The sequence below is a fragment of the Chrysemys picta genome, chromosome 4, assembly GCF_011386835.1.
Source record: "Chrysemys picta bellii isolate R12L10 chromosome 4, ASM1138683v2, whole genome shotgun sequence".
Classification (NCBI taxonomy): Eukaryota; Metazoa; Chordata; order Testudines; family Emydidae; genus Chrysemys; species Chrysemys picta.
In genome coordinates, this window is record NC_088794.1 from 99,543,621 (window position 1) to 99,569,722 (window position 26,102).

Here is a 26,102-nt window from a genome sequence, read left to right on the forward strand (position 1 = left end):
ACAGGAGCAAGTTGGAGTGACAAGATGTGAGATAAAGAGGACCTGTATCAAGGTTTAGCAGTGTGAACAGAGAGGAAAGGACAGCTCTAGGAGATGTGTGTGAAGGAAAAAGCAAGATTTAGGCAGTGCCTGGAAGTGTGGGTTCAGAGAGGGGGCTGGGTCAAAGACGATGGGCCTCAATGTTAGGAAGGATGTTAGTGTTGTACATAGTGACAATGAAAGTTGGGAGGGCTTTAGGGGAAAGATCAAGAACTCAGTTTTGGCTATGTTGAGCTTAAACTGATAGCTAAATATCCACAAGGAGTTTTCAGAAAGACAGTTTTGAATTTTAGTTTGGAAGGAATGAGGGAGGTCTGGAGTGGAAAGGTAGATCTGAGGGTCTGTCTACACTGCAATGTAAGCTCAAAGTTAGTAGAACTCAAGTTAATATATCCAGGGTCTGCTAACCAAGGGCTTGAGCGTCTAGACTCATTTGTAACCCAGGTTAGGAATTTCTGAACCCTGGGTCTGAACCTGAGACCCCAGCATCTATAGGGAATTACGTGGGCCTTAGTCCAACCACCCATATCCCAGACTTCCTAGAGGCCTTCCAAAATGTAGCTGCTTTAGCCCTTTGTTCAGATGCAGCATGAGAAAAAAACTTGACTGTCCTATCTCTGAGAACTGGAAGGGACCTTGAAAGGTCATCAAGTCCAGCCTTCACTAACAGGACCAAGTACTGATTTTGCCCCAGATCCCTAAGTGGCCCCCTCAAGGATTGAACTCACAACCCTGGGTTTAGCAGGCCAATGCTCAAACCACTGAGCTATCCCCTGGGGAGTTTTTGGACAAAAACTCAGCCCATGGCATTGTGGAATGCTTTCGGTAGACTCCTTGACCATGAGTCCTACGAGGCTGTGTCTACACTGCAAACCAATAGGGCTTGATCCCTGTGTCCCAGTTTGACTCAGGCTTGGACATGCCACCTCTGCGTGGTCCTGAGACCCTGGATCTGAGTTCTGAGTTAGTGTGATTTGTGTAAAGGTGGGTGGTTAGGTTGAGCCTGAGTTTGAACTTTGGGCTTATATTGCAGGATAGACATATCCTGAGTCATCCATGTAAAGATGATACTTGAAACCATATTACTGAATGAGATCTCCAGAGATAGGGAGAAGAGGAAAGGGGCCAAGAATGGAGCTCTGTAGAAACCACCATGAGGGCTGGAGTGAGGATGAATGGGATCCATCTTGCGAATGAAACACTGAGAGCAACTAGAGAGATAGGAGGAGAACCAGGAAAGGAGTGGGAGGACAAGCTATTAAGAACATGTTTCAGAGTCGCAGCCGTGTTAGTCTGTATCCGCAAAAAGAACAGGAGGACTTGTGGCACCTTAGAGACTAACAAATTTATTTGAGCATAAGCTTTGTGAGCTACAGCCGACTTCATCGGATGCATAGAATGGAACACATAGTGAGGAGATATATATACATACAGAGAACATGAAAAGGTGGGAGTTCCCCTACCAACTCTAAGAGGCTAATTAATTAAGATGAGCTATTGTCAGCAGGAGGAAAAAAAAAAACTTTTGTAGTGATAATCAAGACAGCCCATTTAAGACAGTTTGACAAGAAGGTGTGAGGCTACTTAACATGGGGAAATAGATTCAGTGTGTGTAATGGCTCAGCCATTCCCAGTCTCTATTTAAGCCTAAATTGATAATATCTAGTTTGCATATTAATTCAAGTTCAGCAGTTTCTTGTTGGATTCTGTTTTTCAAGCTTTTCTGTTCCAAAATTGCCACCTTTAAATCTGTTACTGAGTGGCCAGAGAGATTGAAGAGTTCTCCTACTGGTTTTTGAATGTTATGATTCCTGATGTCAGATTTGTGTCCATTTATTCTTTTGCATAGAGACTGTCCGGTTTGGCCAATGTACATGGCAGAGGGGCATTGCTGGCACATCATGGCATATATCACATTGGTAGATGTGCAGGTGAACAAGCCCCTGATGGCATGGCTGATGTGATTAGGTCCTGTGATGGTGTCACTTGAATAGATATGTGGACAGAGTTGTCATTGGGCTTTGTTGCAAGGATAGGTTCCTGGGTTAGTGTTTTTGAACTAACTAAAGATTCTTGAAACCCCCATTTTGTTGATTCTTGAGGTAGAATAAAAGCTAACTTGTTCTTCCCCAGCTGTATTGGCTCTGTGGTGCTGACAGTCTCTGATTTAAACAAACACAGGCAATAAATATCTTGAATAGGACAGTTCCATTTTTAGTCACTTTTCTGACAGAAACCTTAACCTGTGAATCAGGCAGGCAGCAAGCTGTGGCACAGGAAGGGCTAAACACATTTGATAAATGATCTAATTTAAATACATGAGGCTCAGTGTTGATATTTTAAGTCCAGAAAGTGTGATATTTCTTCACAGAATAGCTTGGCTGGTCAGCAGCTGAAAGGATGGATATTTCAGCGGTGGTCACTCGATGATCATGTCTGTCAGCTGTATGTACACTGGGCATGGAAATGTGAACTGTTCACAACACACTGGTCTACACCAGTTTCTTCTGTAATTATGAGCATAGCATTCTGGGGTTTGAGATCCATTATGTAGAAGTCTGTCATTGCTGGTAATTTTGCACTTAATTATATATGTGTGTAAGTAAAAACTTTGGTGATAAGAGCCCTCCCCTTTCCTGTGATTGTGATTTTGTATCTCTCCCAGATAACTCTACCTTTGGGTTTATCATGATTAGGGTTTAGAGATGTCATTAGAAAACTGCAACTAACATGTTTCAGGTAGTTTAGGCTTCAACACATACTAAGCTCATCGAGTTGAAGCCTAGGGCTGGTCTAGAATAGGCTAAAACAGGGATGGGCAAACTATGGCTCCTGGGCCGGATCCGGCCCACCAGCTATTTTAAGCTGTCCCTTGAGCTCCCGCTGGGGAACACAGTCTGGGGCTTGCCCCGCTCCGGCGCTCCAGCTGGGCAGCAGGGTCGGGAGCCATTCCATGCAGTTCCCAGAAGCAGCCACATGGCCCTGCTCCGGCGCTCCAGCCAGAGCGCGGGATTGGGGGCCACTCCACGCGTCTCCCGGAGGCAGCGGCATGGCCCTCCTCTAGCTCCTATGCGCTCCAATGGCCCCCTTTGGTGCGCCAATGGGAGCTGTAGGGGCAGTGCCTGCAGACGGGGCAGTGTGCAGAGCCGCCTGGCTGCGCAGGAGCTGGAGCAGGGACATGCCGCTGCTTCCAGGAGCTGCTTGAGGTAAGCGCCGCCTGGAGCCTGCATCCCGAGCCTCTCCCCATGCCCCAAACCCCTGCCCCAGCCCTGGTCCCCTCGATCCCAGCCCGGAGCACCCTCCTGCATGCCAAACATCTCATCTCTAGCCCCACCCCAGAGCCTGCACCTCCAGCTGAAGCCCTCACTCCTCCACCCCAGCCCCCTCCCAGACTCTGAACTCATTTCTGGCCCCACCCCATAGCCCTCACCCCCTCCCGCACCCCAACCCCAATTTTGTAAGCATTCATGGCCCGCCATACAATTTCTATTCCCAGATGTGGCCCTCAGGCCAAAAAGTTTGCCCACCCCTGGGCTAAAAGATATTTTAAGTGTGTTAGCAAAATTGTTGTTAAGCATGTTTTAAAACCCTAGTGTAAACAGGGCAAGTTGTATTTTAACTTACATTAGGGAGGAAAAGTGACCATTAGAGTTTTAAAATGTATTAGTTAAAATGTTTTAAAAACCCACCCTTTCTCCTAAATACAGCCAGCCCCTAGGGGGGAGCATAGGCTTCCACTCAAGCTTATGTATTAGGGTGAAATTCTGGCCCCACTGAGGTCAGTGGAAGTTGTTCTATTGACCATTGTGGCTAGGATTTGCAGATAATGTCTACCTGCTTTGTCTACACTAGAGTTTCAGAACATGAGCAAACACCTAACACATTTTTTACTTATGTGACAAACCCTTCCATCATGCTTTAAAAAGCAGTGCAGGCTTCCTCTGGTGATGCTGTGAGGACCTTAAGTCTTTGAAATGTATATTGTATGCAACATTCCGTCATCAGATCAGTCAACTGCCCAAGATTTTTACTTCTGCCCTCTGAACATTTTTTTCCCCCTAGTGCTAATAAGATAAGACAGTGCTTTCCTATTCATGCATTTCATCTCTTCTAGACAACCAGGGGACCCTTCAGGTTTCACCACAGACCTGTAATCCTAAACAGCAAAGAAGAAAGCTTATTAGTAAAGGGATGCTTGAAACAGCTTCCTTAAATGCATGTCACGATTCGCATCCCTAAGTCTGTTTCTTTTACTAAAGCTCTAGCAAAGGGAAGAGCTATGGAAAGACTATTAGAATACGTCAACCTATTGGAATGGATAGACATATGCAGAGCTCTTCTACATTTCAATCATCTTCTGCTGAACAAAACTGTGCCTGTTAGAATGGCTTAAAGTGGTAATTACTTGAATCATAAGGGCCATACAAAACAAAAAGTTGTGGAATATAGATTTTTGTAGTCTATAGGCACTGTACATCTCATTGCATTATGCATCTGACAGTAAAAATAGCTTCCCATAGTATATGTACTGCAGTATAACATGGATTAATATAATTATTTGATGTGGTCCTGCACTTAGAAGCCTAACTCTGAAACTATACTGGAAATATTTGTTCAGAATTGTATGCAGTACAATACTCCTATAGCAAGATATTTCACTTGAATTGTAAAAAAACAAGATTGACCATAGTTAGAGATTCTGTGGTGCTTTGTAGGAGATCTAGGAGTGATAACCCAGGGTCTTGGCCAATTTTTAAATTGGATAATTTCATTTTGTCCACCACTTCTACCTGCAAATTCACATGGTTATCATATTCTTAACTTCCTGATAACTGATGTATAGTATTGCTTGTTTAGTGTTAAACAGCACTTCAGTCAAAGTGATATATTTATAAGCACACCTTGTAGAGTCAGCATAACATAACATAACTTGAAAAGCCCTTGAGGACCTATTTGAATGAAAGCACTATGTAGATATTTATAATACAGTGATGTGAATTTGGGGATGGTGCTGGCAGTCTGAATGTACTTCCCTCTCCACCATACCCTGAAATTGATATAATTGCCAGTAGGTGTTTTGCAAAATAAGTTAAACATGACTGCACCTGCTCTGTAGATTAGAATATGTCTGTAGCATGTTTCCTCTTCAGATCTGTACAGAAAAGTATTGATCCTTCACAGCACCTCCAAGAAGATAAATCTTATCCCTGTTTTACAGTTGGACAAACAGACGGACATGTTAAAGGTCATCCACTAAGGGAAAAAAATTAGGCTATGCCCCTTTTCTCTGAAAGGTTTGTTCAGTTTCTACCCTCCATTTCCCCCCCCCCCGCTTTTTTTTTTGTTTAAAAAAACAAACAAACCACACATACACCACACACACTAGTCCATCCAGGCTGGCAGACATGAGAACTAGTGAAACAACTTCACAAGAGCCAAATGACTTTTATTCATACTGCTTACAACTATTTCTGTTTGTTTTGTTAACATGTACTTAATTTCAATGACTAAACAACATTTTGGAGAAAGCATCTGTATTAAAGATTCGGCACCCTCATCCCCTCCATTATAGTGGAAATACTAGCAGTATGCATAATCTGAAATCCACAATAAACCTTCCAGCAGAACCAGGGAAGACCAGAATTGATGTTTCTGATACTTCTAAGATAAAAAGCGGGAACAATATCTACATGTTTCAGGCCTACTTTATACATCAATAAAAACACAAAGGGGCATAAACCAAAATTTTTGAAAATCCTTTGTAGATGGTCTTTGAGACTTGCCAAGAACATGTGGATCAGACCAAAGATCCATCTAGCCCAGTATCCTGTCTTCTGACAGTGGCCAATGCCAGGTGCCACAGGGGGAATGAACAGAACAGGTAATCATCAAGTGATCCATCCCCTATCGCCCATTCCCAGCTTCTGGCAAACAGGAGGCTAGGGAGACTATCCCTGCCCATCTTGGCCAATAGCCATTGGTGGACCTATCCTCTATGAACTTATCTAGTTCTTTTTTGAACCCTATTATAGTCTGGCATTGTCCTGGCAGAGAGCCTTCAGAAAGAACCACCATAAACACAAGCTAATTCCAGACAATCTTTGCTGGTACCATACAGCAGCTTCATGAAGAAAATAAAAATATTCCTCAGAACTGTGATACCTTTATCCCAACAGCATCTTATGATGCCTCTCCCTTCTCATGTTGAAGCACACAGCAGTTACTATCAGTAACAGGCACAGCAAACCCCTCCAGCATACCTGGAGACTTTTATAAGACCTGCTATATTTCCAGGTGTATCCAGGGAGTAAAGGCACCTCTGCCCCTAGTTAGTGCCTACCTAGTGAAGGTGTGCAGGCAGTGCTTGCTAATATAGAAGAGCACAGACAAATGTCTCTGTTCCTTCCTATAGAAATAACCCCAAGCAGACTACCAAAAAGCCTGTATTATCAACCACCTTTCCCTATAATGCCAGGTAAATTAAGCTAACCCTTTAACTCCCACTATCTTTCCCTACAGCCCATGTCCTCACCAGGGCTACTGTATAACCCCTACTATACCCCAAAAACCTTAAGATATTTTATTTTCATATTAGTGGTAAAAAAGAATATATTTAGCTTTAAACACTTGAGAATTGCATGAAAAGCAGTTCAAAATAGGCAGTGTTTCTGTGACACCATCCCTGCCCATCCTGGTTAATAGCCATTGATGGACCTGTCCTCCATAAATTTATCTAGTTCTTTTTTGAACCCTGTTATAGTCTTGGCCTTCGCAACATCCTCTGGCAAGGAGTTCCACAGGTTAACTGTGCGTTGTATGAAGAAATACTTCCTTTCGTTTGTTTTAAACCTGCTGCCTATTAATTTCATTTGATAACCCCTAGTTCTTGTGTTATGAGAAGGAGTAAATAACACTTCTCATTTACTTTCTCCACACCAGTCATAATTTTATAGACCGCTATCATATCCTCCCTTAGTAGTCTCTTTTCCAAGCTGAAAAGTCCCAGTCTTATTAATTTCTCCTCATATGGAAGCTATTCCTACCCCTAATCATTTCTGTTGCCCTATTCTGAAACTTTTCCAATTGCAATATATCTTTCTGAGCTGGGGCGACCACATCTGTGCACAGTATTCAAGATCTGAGCATACCATATGATATTTTCTGTCTTATTATCTATCCCTTTCTTAATGATTTCCAACATTCTGTTCGCTTTGACTGCCACTGCACATTGAGTGGATGTTTTCAGAGAACTATCCACAATGACTCCAAGATCTTTCTTGATGGGTAAAAGCTAATTTAGACCCCATCATTTTATATGTATAGTTAGGATTAGGTTTTTCAATGTGCATTACTTTGCATTTATCAACAGTGAATTTCATCTGTGATGTTGTTGCCCAGTCACCCAGGGTTTTGGGAGATCCCTTTGTAACTCTTCGCTGTCTACTTTGAATTTAACTATCTTGAGTACTTTTGTGTCATCTTCAAATTTTGCCACCTCACTGTTTACCCCTTTTTCCAGATCATTTATGAATATGTTGAATAGTACTGGTCCCAGTACAGACCCCTGGGGGACACCCAGTGATGAGCTGCCAAAATCTTAACAACCGGTTCCCTATAAAAAGTTCTGATTTAAGGGATGTGCCACAGTATGTATTTTTTGTACCAATAGGGTTACCATACATACGTATTTTCCTGGGAGGCGATTTAAGACCCAAAAAGCCTGACATGTCCGGGAAAATACGGATGTATGTTAACTCTACCTAAAGTTTTTTTTTAAAAAGATGGGCCTGATCTAGAAATGAGCTCCGTTTCACATGTGTGGGTCCCTGTCACTCCCTGGGGGTGTGCTAGGGTGACCAGATGTCCCGATTTTATAGGGACAGTCTCGATTTTTGGGTCTTTTTCTTATATAGGCTCCTATTACCCCCCCACCCCGTCCCGATTTTTCACACTTGCTGTCTGGTCACCCTAGGGTATGCACATGTGTGGGTCCCAGCTGCTCCCTTCCCCCCTCATTGAAGCAGGTGTTTAGAGTTACTGCCCTGGGAACTGCAGGGCACTAGTGGATGTGGGCTGGCTGCAGACAGGGGCGTGGGGCAGGGCTAGCTGGAGGCAGGGGGTGCGGGGCTGGCTGCGGGCAAGGCAGGGGGTGCGGGGCTGGTGCAGATGGAAGGGGGATGCGGCAGGGGCTGGCTGGCTTCGAGTGGGGGGGCGGCAGGGCTGGAGACAGAGGAGTGTGGGGCTGGCTGGCTTCAGGCATGGGGGTGCGGCAGGGGCTGTCTGCGGGCAGGGGGTGCGGGGCTGGCTGGAGACAGGGGCTGGCTGCGGGCAGGGTGGCAGGTATTCACACGGGGAGAGCGGCTTGGAGCAGCCTGAGCAGCAGGATGCAGCCCAGGCCCAGCAGAGCATCCAGGGACCCACCAGGCAGCAGCGGGAGCCCCAGGGCCAGAGGTCCGAGGAGCAGCAGCAGCAACAGGGCTGGGCGGCAGCCCACATGGCTCTCGCAGAGCAGCGCCCCCTGGTGGCCGGAGGAGAAATGACACGCTTCTCGCCAGAGCCCATCAAAGCCGCAGCGCGCCCTCCCCCCCCGTTGCAGGGAAGCCAGTTAACAAGCGGTTCTAAAACCGCTTCAAAATTTAACTGGTTCATGCGAACCAGTGCAAACCGGCTCCAGCTCACCCCTGGGGCCACCACTATTTACCTCTCTCCATTCTGAAAATGGACCATTTATTCTTACCCTTTGTTTCCTATCTTTTAACCAGTTACTGATCCATGAGAGGACCTTCCCTCTTATCCCATGACAGCTTACTTTGCTTAAGAGCCTTTGGTGAGGGATCTTGTCAAAGGCTTTCTAAAAATCTAAGTATAGTATATCCATTGGAACACCCTTGTCCACATGTTTGTTGACCCTCTCAAAGAATTCTAGTAGATTAGTGAAGAAAGATTTCCTTTTACAAAAACCATGTTGACTCTTCCAACACAGCATCACATTAGCTATCCTCCAGTCATCTGGTACAGAAGCTGTTTTAAATGATAAGTTACATACAACAAACCAGAGAGGAAGTCAGTATCAGTGCTCATCTCAGCACTCAGGAGTTCCTGGCCTTCTGTTCCTAGACCACTGGACCACACCTATTTCTCCATGCCCAACAATCTCTGGAGTTTAACAAATTCTTTTAGAAGAATGAAATTCACTATAACTCCAGACCTTAGTAATTGCCATAGGCCCCAATCCTGCAAAGAAAGCCATGTGGGCAGCCATCCAGGCTTGTGTGAAACCCTAATGGTTTCAGTGCATCTCCTTGTGACTAGCGGGGTTTGCTTACACAGTTCTCTTTGCAATATATAAGGTGTTAAACTGCAGCCCAAATCATCAAGAGCTGGTTAGACTTCCATGAAGTTAGACTTCCATGCATTTAGTTGTTTCAAAAAGCATCCTATTTGATCTTCCAGCAATACATAAGGCAAACTTAGGGTACAATATATTCATCAAATCCCACCAACCTGGCAATTTTTAAAATATTAAACATGGACATTTAAAAACAAAGTCAGATGTTATATGTGAGGTCAGCATTCCCTACCTGTTCAAATCATGTTGCCACTGATGGGGAAAGCTTAGAAAGTCAGTTTAATTCACACAAACTGTAACACAGAATTCTGACTCAAAGGCAGTTGCGTATTTTATACGTGAATACACTCCCACATTGAAGCAAATTATCTTTATCATTTAGTTTTTCGCTACTACATTCACCTGGAAATGACATTTTGTTTACCTTTTATCCTTAAATTTCTGGGTTTTTTCCCCACCTCTTAAATATTACCATCCTAAACTGAAAATTGATAATGTACTATTTGATAAAGTACTCAGCAGTTAGCTCAGTTTTACTCTGTATTAAAATGGGATTGATCTTTATGCTTTTAAATAATCTTGGCATAATTCCATCAAATATGGCACAGAAGCTTTAGTTGCTTGGCAACAGAAATTATGTTAATAAGGAGCTAATAACATTACAAGCACAGAAGAGTTGTTACTGCTCTTTAGAATGCTAAATGCTGATTTAGTTAACTAAAGCTGATTGTGGTTGTAACAAATGTAAAACAGCCATTGATAACTTCACCTTTTCCATAGGAGATTCTGCCAAAAATATGAATTCGTTTTTTAAAAAGCTGTTTAAAAGACAAAAAAAAAATTATTGACCCTCAGTCTTATTTCTTTCCTTTAACTCTGCATGTTAACTTTGGCAACTGAACTGAAAAAAATTCTACTTTGTAGAATGATGTTGCATGTAAAATATGGGATTTGACTATGGCGTGTCAGTGATTATCTCCGATTAAAAGAGGGAATATACCAAGGACTATTACTAGTCAAAATATGCTGGATCGTCAGCTAGCGCAAGTGTCTATAGTTCTGTTGACATCTGCTGTGGATCCAGCAGCCCTCCATGTTCAATTTTTATGGAAGTGGTTAGAAATAATAAAAGTTCTCTCTAGGTCCCTTAGTGAATGCCTTTTAGAGGTATCTGGGAAAAAGATATTTACTGGTATATCAGTTGAAGAAAAGGATGTAATCTCTCTACATTTCACAAAAGCTTAGGCATTTTATAGTGATGACCAATTCAGTCTCCAAAGAAAGCTGTACTAGTGTCCATTCTTTCCTCCAGCCAATGTGTGAAGCAGTAGCAAAAAATAAAAACCAGTTAATTCCTCTCTGGACTTCCCAGTACATCCTATTTACCCTGTGTCTATCTTGTTTAGATTGTAAGTTCTTTGAAGCGGGAACTTTCAGTATTTTGTGTCTTGTACAGTACTGCCCAGTCCTTAAGACCACCACCACAGTATATTCTGTAGTACTTTGCACCAGTTTTAAATGACTCAAACAATGTAGCTTCCACATCCCATGGGAGATTATTACACAGTCTAATAGTTCTTGCTGTTAGAAAGCTTTAGGCTGGAAAAAAAATCAAGACATTTTTCCTAAGCTTCTTTTCATCCCTTCCCTAATACCTAGTTCAGAACTTGAAGTGAGCATCTGGGGAAGGGCAAAGGGGAGGCAGCAGCCATTCGGGGCAATCAGTGCTACTCATGCATGGGAGATGGATTTCGGGAGTCTTGGAGCACTGCGCCTTTTAGACTCGAATGTACACAGAGTGAACTTTAAGTCAGTGCCCAGTTACATACATATGGTGGTGAAATGTCACATCTCCAAGTGAGGTTTTTCAGTAAGTGTCATGTCTTTGAAGTGTGTAGTTCATATAGCAGGGATCAATAATGTGACATCAGGATCGTTTTTGCTCAGCCTTTGAACTTGACTCTCTTTCAGGACATTTGTTTTGGATGATTTATATCTTCTATAATTCCTCATTCCTAACAGTGCACTTCTCATCATAGTCTCCTGGTCTCAGGGTAAACAGCAAGCTTTGGCTGCAGATAAGTTAAATAACTCAAATGGGTAGGGCCCTACTCAATTCATGGCCATGAAAAACGCGTCATGGACCATGAAATCTGGTCTCCTACCATGGGAATCTGGTCTTTTGTGTGCTTTTACCCTTTTCATTGGGAAGACCAACGTTTCTCAAACTGGGGGTCCTGACCCAAAAGGGAGTTGCAAGGGGGGTTGCAAGGTTATTTTAGGGGGATTGCAGTATTGCCTCCCTTACTTCTGGGCTGCCTTTAGAGCTGGGTGGCCAGAGAGCAGTGGCTGTTGGCTGGGTGCCCAGCTCTGAAGGCAGCAGCACAGAAGTAAGAGTGGCAATCCATACCATGCTATCCTTACCCTGTGCTGCTGCTGGCACAGAAGTGGCACAGATTCCTTCAGAGCTGGTCTCCTGGCCAGGAGCCGCCGCTCGCCAGCTGCTCAGCTCCGAAGGCAGCAACGCAGAAGTAAGGGCAGCAGTACCTCAACCTCCGCCCCCTAAAATAACCTTGCGACCCCCTACAACTCCTTTTTGGGTCAGGACCCCTACAATTACAACACTGTGAAATTTTAGATTTAAATAGCTGAAATTATGGAATTTATGATTTTTAAAATCCTAGGACCGTGAAATTGACCAAAATGGACCGTGAATTTGGTAGGGCCCTACAAATGGGGTATTCACTTCAAGCAAGATTCTTCCAACATTAACCCAAATTGGACTCTTCAAACAGACTTTCATATTATTAGCTTACTAGTTAATGAACATTTAAACAGGAAAACAATGCAAAAGAACCTGTAACATTTTTCCTACAGGTAGCCCCACAACGGTAGAAAGATCTGTGAACAAGTTAGACTGGAAATATGCTTCAATGCTACAAGGTAGGGCAACTAGTTTGAAGAGATGCAAAGAATACTGAGCTGTGATAAAAGGAAGGGAGGGCAAAGGTGTGCAAGACAAATACACCTTCAAGTGGAAAAAGACTGTATTAGCACTGAAACAGCTGTTTGGTGAATGACAATTCTTAGATGCTACACAAGTTTGGAGTACCTTGATACTGTGTTAGAAATCATTATGTCTCTTACCCTGTCCACCTAAGAGAGGACCTGAGGTCAGTATTAGACAAATACTTTGAGATGAGGCTGAACAGGAGACCTCTGTACTGGAAAGGAAGCTTACCTAAGGGAAATTCTGGTATGAGTCCAATAGAAAGTTTCAGATATTGAGGAATGTGAAGTTGGGCTTTCCATGACTGCAGATCATTTTAGCTATTTAGATATTTTTCAAACAGGGGGCCAAAAGTAAACAAACTATCTTAGATATCTGTGGGAGATCCTACCACACATGTTTGTAAACAAGTCATTTTAGGTCTTGATCAGAATGATTTCAGAAGAGCTAATATAACGTATGAAAAAATAGCTCCTTGATGTCTTTCTGCATTGGAAAACTCCACCAATGGTTGTCAAGTGATTTATTCTTTTTCAAATAGCAACTCTTTTGGAAAACAGCTGATGAGAAAGAAAAAGGGGGCAGTGTGGCTACATCTCTGGCAGTGTTTCCCAGTCTGGTGGTCTGAAATTGGTTTTGCTATGGTTTCCCAAGAGGTTGGCAAATATGCTTATTAAACCACTGGGCTCACAAAGAGGTATCTTGACATTTTAGTATTCCCCAGGAGAATACTACGTTTGTTTGTTTTGATTAGCTAAATGAAGCATATAAGACTTGGACTAAACCCCACCATGTTTGTTCCAGTGAGGTCTGAATTGGATGTTCTTGTCGTGAAGTTAAGACTCAGTCCCAGGGCAAAGGGCCATTCTAGTGAATTAGCAGTGTTCTTCAGCTTGGCGATAAAGAATTATAAACCCATGCTATTAGAACTTTTTCTATGAAGCTTCCACATTCAATCTATGTTTTGTAGGCTTTGTAGCAAAGATAATCTTGTAAAAAGTTGTCTCATCAATGCCATAAATTTGCTAAAATGAACATTTTTAACATGCTGTAGGACAATGAACACCAGGTATTTTTTCCCCTTTACTCTTTGTTTTAGCTTCTGTTAGTTTGGAAAATCAGACCAAATAATGAAATGCTTTCCACCCACATTAGTTTGGTGTCTCCAAATACATTTAACTTTTCAAAATCATCCCATTTGTCTTTTCTTTCTACTTCAAAGTGTTATCCTAACCTGTAAGTGTGAGTAACTTCATAAAGGTTGCTCCTGAGAGAGGGCAACTATAGTCTGGTTCTCATTTCTATCAAATTCCATCTTGAGTTTCTTTTGTTATACTCTTTGCATTTGCACCAAAAACTCCCATGAATGGTTTTAACTCACTTGAATGGTTTTGTGGAGGGGAAATACTGCAGTCTACTAAGAGAAAGAGCTAATCAAATTAATTTAAGAAAATGAGCAGGATTCTCATGTGGATGGACAGACAGACTCAATCTATCCCTCGCCTGAATAAAGAGTATGTAGGGATAAAACTATCCATATTGCTTGGTGACAGTTGATTCACCAGCCATTCCACTTTAAAATAATACACAGGGCTAGCCGCTAGGAGCAACTATAAAAAGGCCAAACGTGGTTTTGAGAGGTCTGTGACATAAGGAGAGGGTTATGTGACATGGCGATTTATGCTTTTAAATGCATAGACATTTTGTGGTTGCAGAGTTTCACAGTTCTGGTTGAACTCTTCCTGCAGGACCCTTGCCACAAAGCTGTTCAGGGCATTCAAATGCTGAATCTCACATGCCCTTGGTTTTCAGGGGTTGGACAGAGTTTAAGCACAGTCCCTGGCTTTGGGCCTGTAGGTGGACACTTCAGATGCAGACCTCATGTCTGACACTCCTCTTCCCAGGTGGGATCCTGTGGTCCAGTTACTTATACCCTGAAACTGGCAGTTCTTGCACAACCCAGAATCCCACTGAAGATGTGAGCCTGCTAGTTTACAGTTCACCTATTTAGGCATACACAGTAGTGAAAGCCACACACACCGACTTTGCACAGGCTTCTAACACCCCATTACTCTTTACTGAAGAATAAAAGCACAGATCATTTAGAAAATAGCAAACACCACAAATGCAGTGCCCCTCACCCTTCCCTTGGGGGACCATCAGTGCTCAGATGGGCAGGATTCTCCCCTACCTGACACCTGCCCAGCTCCCAAAAGCTTCAGCTGGTGAAAATAGCCAAAACACTACAATGGAGCAGCTCTTGCTTTTTTTAATAGCCTTCCAGCCTTCTGTGTCATGTGACCTCCTGCTTTGCCTCAACAGGAGAGACCACTACCATGTGATTCTTTTGCCAGTCAGCCTGTCCCCTGAAAAAGCAGTTCTCTTGCATAGCATTCAGCCTTTAGTCTAGGGTGCTTCTATTTGAAAAGAAGACCATCAAGGTTTAGTGGACCTCTATTGTTAGCCCTTGGACACTGGCCCTTGAAATTCAGAAGAACCACAGAAAAAGCAAATAAACCACACATTCAAAATGGAGTGTACAGTCTGGCACAGATACATGTAACAATTCTCTGGTATCGGACAATTCATAAGCTGTACATATACAGATTCCCCAAATTGTCTCACAGAGGAAAGGACACTCGAACTTTTATTTCAAAGTATGAGGTTTCTTACAACACTCGTGTTTTATTGGCTTGTTGTTTAGGGATCCTTTAGTGCAGATCTGAACATGGAAAGTGAGGTTACCATTCCTTTCTCTCTCCAAGATCCTGGTGCATTCTCATTTAATTTTATAGTCTCTCCTCTTTGTGGATTCCTTTCCATTAGCTTCAATGGGAGTTGGATCAAGCCCTGTTTGTGCATGAGATGGAGAGATATATGCCTCATGTGTCTGATACAAATGGAGCATGAATGGTACTTAACTTCTCTTCCCTAAGTTCCTAACTACACAAAGGTTACTACTGTGTATGGGCCTTAGCCATCTTTCAGCATGGACTGATTTTTTTCCTGCGTTGACAGGGCCAATAATCATGTTACAGGCCAGACCTTTTTAGTGCAGTCTATAGGATAGTTCCCTGAACATGGTTTGGTCCCTCTATTCAAACAAAACCCAGGAATGTTATAGCATGATTGTCGTATGATTGGGTATCCCCAATATGAATGTAATTGTAATGTAAACAGAACTGCTGCAACATTCTATCTTCTGCCTCTTCCCAAGAGAGAGAGAATCCCCCCCTTTTAAAAAAACTTTAAGAGGCTTGATAAACGAGTGGTGCATCTTGTCTGAAGCTCAAATAGTAGAGAAAACAAATGATGGTCTACTGCTGAAAGGGAATCACCTGAATTTAGTTTGCATGCCCCCCCTTCCCCTGTCTATTAATATAAAGGCTGCCATAAAATGATGAGCAAGAGATGGTGACTTGCTCTACCCAGCTTGATCATGACCTAGTCTGGATCCATTAGGCAATCAGCAACTTAGGCCCAAATCCTCAAAAGTTATTCAGGTGCCTAACTCCCATTGAAATTAATGGGAGATAGGCACTTAAATTCCTTTGAGGATCTGGGTCTCAGTGACCATATCTGCCATTAGATAGTCACAGTTGGGATGGTTGCTAATTTAAAGCATCACAACTGCAGCAATAGGCAATGTGGGTAAATCTGCTGTATGAAAGATGGAGCAATAACCAGCTCAAGACTCTAAGGACGTAGGCCAGTCTGTGGAAAGACACAAGTACAGCTTCAGGAATTAGATTTTGGTCAAGTTCTTGGGGAGCTGCTGTAAATGAAGCTCAACAAAATGCTTTTATCCATTTCTTTTTCAATAAGCAAAACAAAATGAAGAATAGTATATGAAAGAAAGTGAAAGGTATCTAGAGAAAAGCTTCCAGAAATAGTTTCACATCTCAGTTGACATTAATGTAGCCATAATTTACATATAAAGTATCAGTATGACGGTTTGCACGAGATAGCATACGTGTAACTGCAGGGTTCTATTTAGGAATTTCCAAGAGAGTGGGAGGCTGTATAGAGGTCTTGAAGAGCAGACCAAGGTAATAACCTGCTTTAATATATTTAGCAAATGAGAATTCAAACCACAGAAGAATACACAGAGGAGGGGACAAAAGCATTTTCTGTCTGGGAAGTCACTGAATATTCAGAACACAATGGGGGAGGTAATTTGCACAATTTTCGTAATGTAAAATGTCTGTCTACCAAGCATGACCACTGAGGCATAAATGTGTGTGATGAGCAAGAGGCCTGAAGACAGAAGTGATCATATACCTCAAATAGCGACTTGACTGCCGGGGGCGCTAACTACTCTACACTCATCTTCCTGCTTCTTCATTAGGACTTTACCAACTTGTTGCAAGGGGCAGTTTTTGAGTTTGAGAAGGGGGTAAATATTTTTATTTTTAAGCTAAAAACCACCAGAACCATTAGGGTTCCCTTACAGTTTCTGGAGGTGCCGCACATTGCATAGCGACAGAGAGAATGGGGAGGTTTTAGCTGAGATTGATTTAAAACTGATGAGACAACATGAGGGCCTGCCATGCTATCTGTGGTGTTTGCAATTGAAGAGGACATAAATGAGTAGTACCTTTTGCAGAGCACCATAGAACTCATGACAGAGCTCCTTCCAACTTGGGTTGTTTCTAGTGTTCCTAAGGTTCTCTTTTAGTCCTGCATCTGCTGCCAGCTGGAGCCAGAGGTGCAGTACAGTTGGCACGAGTAGGATGGTAACAGTTTTCTGAGCTCCCGGATAAGCCTTCATATTTATTTTGTACACTTGTACATGTTTCCTTAAGGTCTTTGATATGGGCTTTTGAGTACTTTGATTCTGCCACCTGTGCTATGGAGGTATGCTGCTTTAATTATCTCCTGGGGTCAACATTTGTAACACTATGCTCCTATGATTATATGGGTGTCTCCCACTATTGGGAGGTGGCTATTTAAGTCATCACAAATAGCACTTTGAAGGCTGCTATTCCTAGGAGTTCTAAGTAGTGATTGACTGCAGCATCAAGTGAGGTGGACCTCAATGCAGCTACCTATGATTTTGGCATAGTTACTGCAATGTGTTCTCTAGGGTGCTACCTTTTGAGAACTACTAGGAGACTTCAGGTACTTGAGAAAAGTTACTCAACTTCTTAGAGGTTTGGTTACTGTGATCATGTGATATCAGTGCTCCATGCCTGCATTGGCTTCTGATTCACTTCAGAGTACAGTTTAGATACCACAGTGATAAATAGGAACCCCTGTAGATACAGACGTTGGTTATGAAATATCCAGCCCCAAATATGACCTCTAGGCGTTCCCTTGCTACAAGATTTCAGTTAATCTGGGGCACTCTTGCTGTCCCCCTAGGGTTGGACTCTTGTGAATTGGCTGCCAGGCCGTGGTAGAGGGATCCTGACTGTGGAACATACTCCTTCTGAGAGCCCCTCAGAGCCAAGCTGTGGTTGCCTTCAGAACATGGTGAAAGGCATTTCTGTTTCAGATGTTCTCCTAGTTACTGGTGACTGTATTTTTTTTTTTTTAAATAGTGGCTGATGGATTGGGATGTCCTATTTTATCTGCCTATTTGAGTAGCATGCGTACTGGTTGAAAAATTCCTACATCTACATAGCATAAGTATTTTACAGAAAAAAGGAATGAAAGCACATAGGTTGTTTTGGGTTTTTTTAACAAATGCAGTAAAACAAAACTAACACTTGTACACTACTTTGCAGCACTTTCCTAATGTAAAATGATATAACACTGACACGCACCCATTCCAATTTATTTAGTATTCACTCAGTGGTTTTGCTCAGCAGGGTGTGTGGTTAGTAACAGGTATACAAGCGGAAATGAAAATGAGTCTCAAGAAGCTTTCAACTTATAAATGTAAAAATAAACTGCTCATGGTTCAAGTGCATGTGGAAACATGCAAACTCTCTTACAACAGGGATTGATTCAAGAAGGTGCCACTCACCGGCTCCATACGTTTCATGAAGATAGTTTACTTAAGTTTATGTAATTTCCTTTCATTAGGTTATATTTTAGTAGTTCCTTTTCTAATCACAGTATTGACCATGGACCGGCTTTCCAAATAGGTACCAAACATTAAGCAGCTAAATCCATAGTTACACTCCTAAATAAAAGTGCCCTTGTTTCCTGAGGTGCTAAACACCTGAGCACAGTTCTTAGACTGTGGAGGTTATCATATTGGTCCACAGAATTAAATACTTTGAGACCATTGTAGTGGGGGCTTTGAAGTCTGAGTAACGAGGTGATCCAGAGGATGTTTTACAAAGCAGTCCATAGAATAAGAGCTCCAAACTGGCATGTGACAGTTCTGGGGGTTGGATTTGACAACTGGCCAGTTCAGAGATGCTTGTAATTGAGACTTCAACAAAGAGGATCTGAACACTTTCAGCGGCTACTGGTAAAAGGAAGGAGCAGAGCGGGTTTTGGCAACTAAGAAAGCCAGCCCTGCAGTTGCCTTCCAAGGTGCATGTGGTGTGCCTGTGTGTGTGGTGTGCCTGTGTGTGTGGTGAGGGTGACAATGGATCATGGGGTGGGAGAAGGCTTCAGTACCTGTAGAGAGGAGGTGCTAATAAAGTGAGTGGTACAGGGTCTGCATGTCCATGTACTTTGTTCAGGCCTAGGGCTGCCCTTGAAAGTGATCATTGTAACAAGCTCAGTGGATTGTGTGTTTAGAAATACAGATAGAGGAAATATCCTCAAAGCATTCAACTAGACATTTAATAGCACTCACATGGGATGTGCTGAGGACTTTTCAAAAGCTGGCACTTATGTCCATAAGGCCCCAGTTCTGCAAAGCACTAGTCCCATTGGCTTTAAATGAGTACTTAAGTGCTTTCCTGGACTGGGGCCCTAAATGGAAATTGTTAAGCACTCCTCCAGCATCTCCATCCATTTTTTAAGCCACAGGTGATTATGATTTGTGCCTCTGAGTACAAGAACGGGGGGGGGGGGGGGGGAGTTGTTGTGCTGCTGGAGGCATTTTGAATGCAAAGGGTGCCACACTAAGGCCTGGTCCCCACTTAGTCCGGACTTCGGACTAAGGTACGCAAATTCAGCTACGTTAATAACGTAGCTGAATTCGAAGTACCTTAGTCCGGACTTACCGCGGTCCAGACGTGGCAGGAAGTCTCCCCCCGTCGACGCCGCGTACTCCTCTCGGCGAGCTGGAGTACCGGCGCCGACGGTGAGCACTTCCGGGATCGATCCGGGATCGATTTATCGCATCTTAACCAGACGCGATAAATCGATCACAGAACATCGATGGCGTGCCGCCGGACCAGCCGGTAAGTGAAGACTAGGCCTAAAATTGTATTTGCTTTTTTTTGCAACAGTATCACATTGCTGACTCATGTTGAGGCTGTGATCCACCACAACTCCCATATCCTTCTCAGCAGTGCTGCTGCCAAGCCGGTTACCCCCCATTCTGTATTTGTGCATTTGGTTTTTCATCTCTAAGTGCGTTACATTTGTCTTTGTTGAATTTCATTTTGTTGTCTATAGTCCAGTTCTCCAATTTATCAAGATCCCTCTGAATTTTAGCTCTATCCTCCAAAGTCTTGGCAACCCCTCACCCCCAGCTTTGTCTCATCTGAAAATTTGATCAGTATGCTCTCTATACTTACATCCAGGTAATTAATAAAGATGTGGAACACCGGGCCAAGAACAGATCCCTGTGGAACCCCACTTGAGACCTCCCTCCAATCTGACATCATTCCATTAATAGTTACTCTTTGTGGTTGTTTAACCAGTTATGTATCCACTTAATGGTAGTTCCACCAAACCTGCATTTCTCCAGCTTACTTATCAGAATGTCATGTGGGACTATGTCAAAAGCCTTGCTGAGGTCTAGGTATATTATGTCCACCGCATTTCCCCCTATATGTTATGGGCAATTCAGAGTGGTCTCCATTCATTTATCTGCCTGCCAGAATATTCACTACTTCTCGGTAGTGGTGAGTGCACCTGCACACTCTCACAGCCCATCTAACAAGGATGTGCTGTTGGCAGGCTTGTTAAGAAGCACACACAAAATTCTTTTCAAAAGCTGTCTGCTAAGGTTTTTCCTCTTGAACCTGTCAAAATATTCAGAGATGAAAATCTCTAAAGAGAAAGTACATTTCCATGCTTTCTGCTGCCTTCCTTTATCCTGGGGGAAATGGAGCTGGCTCAGCCTCTTGTTCAAGTTAGCTCATCCTCAGGGCTGCTCTGATCAGTGTACCCTAGGGGCCCTGTTCTATTGGCCCAGAGTTGCCAGAATGCAGCATGCTCCAGTCACACGTCCTCCTGTCTCTTCAGTACTCAGGACTCTCTGTGCACCAGGAGGAGCAGGAACGGATGGTATAAATCAAACTCTCAGATTTATGCCACCGAGGGGTTCTCCTAATAAGGGGAATCCTCAGCTGGCTGCTCAAGCCCCCTTTCTGTCCACATTATCCTGCCAGGATATGGACTAAGAATTTTTGCTCATCAAGATGCTTTTGTTCACACACTTAATCCTTTAAAGAAAGTAAGCTATTAAGACCAAAGTGTTTCTGTGCGAAATATACAACAGTCACTCTAAAGCCACAGTATGGGTTTCTTTTGCACAACTATATGCATCCATATTATGGTGGGGTTTTTTTGCTGCTTAAATGCTCTTTACATAGAGACAGGGCCCAATTCTGCCTTACATGAGTGCAAGGCCTATAGATTTCCACCCATGTCACTGAAGCCAGAATTGGTCTCTTATAGATTAAGATATGTGATCCATAAACTAGGCCTGTCCTTAGGCAGACTAGCCCAGTGCCAGTGGAGAACAATATAGCGGAGATATTTGTGTACCTGAAACTGTGTGAAACTATTAAAGGAAGATATGTATGAAAGAGTTTAATGGAGTGCAGCCAAAATATTTCAGATTACAGGGATGTAAATTAGTTCAGTTTGACCAGATTTAGCTTGATTGCTTATAAAAGGGCTGATGGGTTGAGGAAACAACTAAAAGTTACAAATGATCCAGAAAGTTAGTGCATCATTAAAAATGAAGACTGCTATTAATTCTAAAACAAGATTTAGTCAAACAGATGTTGAAGAGGGAACTACCGTCTAAACAATTTGGACAGTGTAAGTCCAAAAATGGTACAAGAAACAAAACACACAACCATTTGTCAGAGCCAGCATAACGGGGGTTACTGACCATTGGGGCACCCCTTGTGCCTGCTTCTGGGAATTAGCTCTGCCCAGTCTGACATCCCCTTCCTTTGCTCACTCATGCTGTGGCCCCTCTTGCTTTCTAGGAATTGCAGTGCTTTGTCTGTGTTGCTTGGCCCATCAACCAGATCACTATACAGTTTTTCCCCTTCTAGGGTAAGGAAGTCTCTCCAGAGTAGCTTTCCAGATGCCATTCCAGGCAAGTCTTCCCACTCTCCTTCCTGCTCTGCCCTCCACAGGCTTTTTTCTCCAGCTTCCTCAGGGGTCAGGATCCCAGGGCTTCTGCTCCCCCAAAAGGTTTTCTTCTTCTCTCCCCCCTATACTTAGAAAGTGACTGCAAACTTCCACGCTGTAGCCCCCTTCTGTTCTCTCTTCCTGGCTTTATACAAGCCCTGCCTACTCCTGCCCAAATGGGCTCCATCTTCAATTAATGCTTGTTAGTCAAGCCTAAGGCCTTGGCTACACTTGCGGATTCACAGCGCTGCCGCGGCAGTGCTGTGAAGCGCGAGTGTAGTCGCACCGCCAGTGCTGCGAGAGCTTTCTCGCAGTGCTGCAAGTACTCCACCTCTCCGAGGGGAGTAGCTTGCAGCGCTGCGAGGGAGCGTGCAGCGCTGCAGGCGCTGATTACACTGGCGCTTTACAGTGCTGCACTTGCTGCGCTCGGGGGGGTGTTTTTTCACACCCCTGAGCGCAGCAAGTGCAGCGCTGTGAATTGCCAGTGTAGCCAAGGCCTTAGTCTCCCTCCAGGTGTAGCCTACTAGGTTAATTAGCCCCTTCTGAGCTACCTTACCCACCTTCCTGGGTTGTGTGTGGTGAACACCCCTCACAGCCAGCAACCAAAGTAAGCAGTGTAAATACATTCAAGAAGTGGGACATGTTTCAAAATCTCACAAGGTTATAAGGACCCTAAATTGACTTGGATGGGTTAGGGAGAAGTTCTAGGATGTTTCCAGAGTCCATAAAAACTGGCTATGAAATGATGGTAGATCTGTATCTTCTTTTGTCTGCTAGACATCCTGTATTTAGCACAGGGAGAGCCATAATACAGAAATCATAATTAAAGTGAGTGAGCTGAGGCATCAAGGCTGAAGAAATTTACTAACTATTGACTTAAAAGTGACCCAGCTTCTCCTAGCTTTTGATGTACAACTCAGACACAGGAGAAAGAGGCTGAGTTTGTATCTTTAGGCAAAGACTTACGGATCGGCAGGAGAGATTTCAGATCTGGAGTCCACCTTCTCCGGTTGGGACCTTCTGATAGCACCAAAACCCTTACCTGACAGCTTCCCTATATTGTTTTTTAGGTGGATTAACCTTGACAACACTTCCATGGGGTGATCTGTAACTTGAAAATGTTTTTCCTCTAATAATATATGCAGCTACGTATGCTGCATTTCTTGAGTTTTGCCTACTGTTTCCATTTTGCCTTCTCATTAAGCATTGTTTCAAGAATATTTTTATGCTATTTTAGTTTTCAGCTGTTCTTCTCAACTATTAACATAAATGCAGGCTCTCAGAGGAGAATATATTTAAAAGCACTCAAACAGGTTACATTTTATTTTCAAATCACAAATCAATCCAATTTCTATTTGAACCAACCAACCTCTCCACCATCTAGTGGTTGCCCGTATGGTGTTGATGTTCCAACGAGTAGGTAAGCCCTCTGTGATGATGAAGAAGTTTGACATCGACTCACTTTGTGTGCCAGCTTTAGCCAACAGGTTTTGTTTGACGTCAGCAACAGATTCTCGGCTCTAGCTAATTTGCCAGACGACGTGGAGGTTGCCTGGTCCCTGTTCACTTCTACCCCCAACTAATCTGCTGAGCAGACGATTGGCTATAGGCATCCAGCACGCCGACTCTGGCTATCGGAGGAGGTCTTCCAGATAATTAAATTGAAGGCCACAGCCTGCCAGCATGGTGATAAGGGCACTCGTAATCAGCTGAAGCGAAAATTTAACACCCTGGCACTCCACGATCACGAGGCATATTATTAACCAAGTGGCGGATGATGTTGAATGTGGCTTAGGCAGGGGCGACTTGAAGCTAGTATTCCGTGCCATTCGCAACCTCAGTGGTCAAGAGGTAGTCCCTACAAATGGCATCCTGAATGACAGCCAAGGCCATCCATGCAAATTGGATGATGACATTCTCTCACGCTGTGTGGAACATTATCATAGTGTCCTGAACCATCCTCCAGCTGCGCTTATTCAGAGCTGGATGGTCGGGCAGTCACTGCGGTTCTGGATCCAGACATTTGTACTGATGCACCAACATTAGATGAAGTGAAGTGTGCCATCTCTAAACTGAAAAAACGGACGCACAGCCGGTGCCGATGGCAATCCCTCAGAGCTGCTATAATTTGCTATCGATCCTGCAGCAGAATCACTTCTGGCCATCTTTCGTCTGGTGTGGAACCCTGCCAGCCGCCTGGAAGGACAGTATTTTGATCTCACTCTATAAGGGCAAGGGACCGTGCAGTGAATGTAAGAGCTACAGGCCGATCACCTTGCTCTCCGTTCCAAGGAAGGTGTTTGCGCATGTTTTGCTGGCATGCCTGGAGCCTTTGCTACACCGGAAGCATCATCCCCAACAGTCAGGCTTTACAAGGAAAAGGTCCACATTAGATGCCATTTTGGCCCTTGGCTTGTTGTCAGAGATACATTGTGAGTTCAGAAAGCCCCTGCATGTAGCGTATGTTGATCTTAAGGGTGCATTTTTGATTCAGTAGACTGTGTCACGTTATGGAAGGCCTTAAAGGGCGTAGGTGTCCCTACCACTCTGCTGGACTTGATTAGAGAACTGCATAATGGAACCACTGCCCGTGTTTGTCTGGGGAACCGGTTGTCAGTGCCTTTTAAATCAGTATCTGATGTTAGGCAGGGCTGCGTTCTGGCCCCTGCACTCTTTTGTCGGGCAATGGATTTCGTAATGCAGCATTCCATCAGGTCCACAGGCATTGAGATCGGTGATCTCTCACTCACAGATCTTGACTACACTGATGACGTTGTTCTTTTAATACAGAGTCCCAACAGGTTTTGTGAGGCACTCCAGCATATGGAGGAGGAGTCAGCTAAGATTGGTCTCAGTGTTTCATGGGTCAAAGATAAAACTGCAACATTTAGAACCTGGTCCACCCATGACTCCAATCTCCTTGAACAACGAAACCATCAAATCAGTTTCCAGCTTTTGCTATCTGGGTTCTATACTTACCAACTCCTCCAATTCTCACACGGAGGGTCTTTATCGGATTGGCATCACAGCATCTGCCATGGGCTGTTTAAAACGGATATGGAATCAACATCTTAGTATGACAACCAAGTTCAGGATTTATTCAAACTGTATCCTTCCCATACTGTTATACGGCTGCAAAACATGGACACTACACCACACAGATTGGACAAAGCTGGAGGCTTTCCACACAAAATGTCAACTTAGTATATTGGGAATAAAGTGGAATGACTTCATCTGTAATACAGATGTCCATGGTCGTTTGGGTCTACAGACTACTGGGGCCATTGTCTGCAGGCAGCGCCTTGTGCTTTTCAGACATGTCGCAAGGATGCCACAAGACATTCCAGCAAACGTCGTTCTCCAGGTGGTTTGTAACATTTGGGATAAAATTCCACCAACCAAGGGGTGGAGGTGGCTCAGAGGCAGACCCCCTATTACATGGGTTCACCAAGTCTGTTCCGATGTTGTACTCTCAGGTCATCAAGCCTTTGTGGTTGCACAGGAACAGATCAAATGGCCAACGATTGCTACGGCCGGTTGTCTGGCTAAGCGTTGAAGAAGAAGAGGAGAAGCCTCTCTCTCCAGAGTTGGTATAAAATACCTTTGAATATTTATAAAATACTGTGTAATTATATTTGCATTTATGTAACAAATTTACAGTAATGTTAATTTAAACGTGTCTGAAATACTTGATGTCCTGGATTCTTCCCAAGTATAGATATGAGAAACACAAATTTGTATATAAAAACTAATACTTTATCCATTACATTCACTGTACTAGTAAGAGAACTTGTGGGGCTAGATTTTTTTTTTTCTTTTTGTTTCTTAAGTGGGCACATAGCTGGATTTCTGCACATGCAAAATCTCCTGATATACACACTCTTATTAGGATTGTGCATGCATAGTTGTGTGCAAGTGTAAATCCTGACTTCTCTATGTACACTAGGGTCTTGGGCATGCAAGTTAGGGGTGCAAAAAACTGCATGTGCCCTTTTAAAAATCTGCCTGTTGGGACCTACATCCAGTTTTGCTACTGATTCACTGTTTGATTTTGATAAGTCACCTCACCTAACCTCTCCACCTCAGTTTATCAATTTGTTTCAATGGTTATACTCACTTGCTTAAAATTATACATATGTTTAAGTGCTTTGCTGGATTGGGGCCATTATGCTTGTGTATCTTTGCAGGATGTTTTGAGGTTGAACTAATCTTTGTAAATGGTTTCCAAATCCTTGGATGAAATATTCTATGCAAGTA

At 43.4% G+C, this 26,102-nt stretch overlaps 1 protein-coding gene across 14 annotated transcripts in view; it reads left to right on the plus strand.

The window, feature by feature from the left end:
• Positions 1–26,102, plus strand: part of RASGRP1 (RAS guanyl releasing protein 1) — an 81,442-nt gene that overhangs the window by 6,285 nt on the left and 49,055 nt on the right. The gene's annotated exons all lie outside the window — the stretch shown is intronic.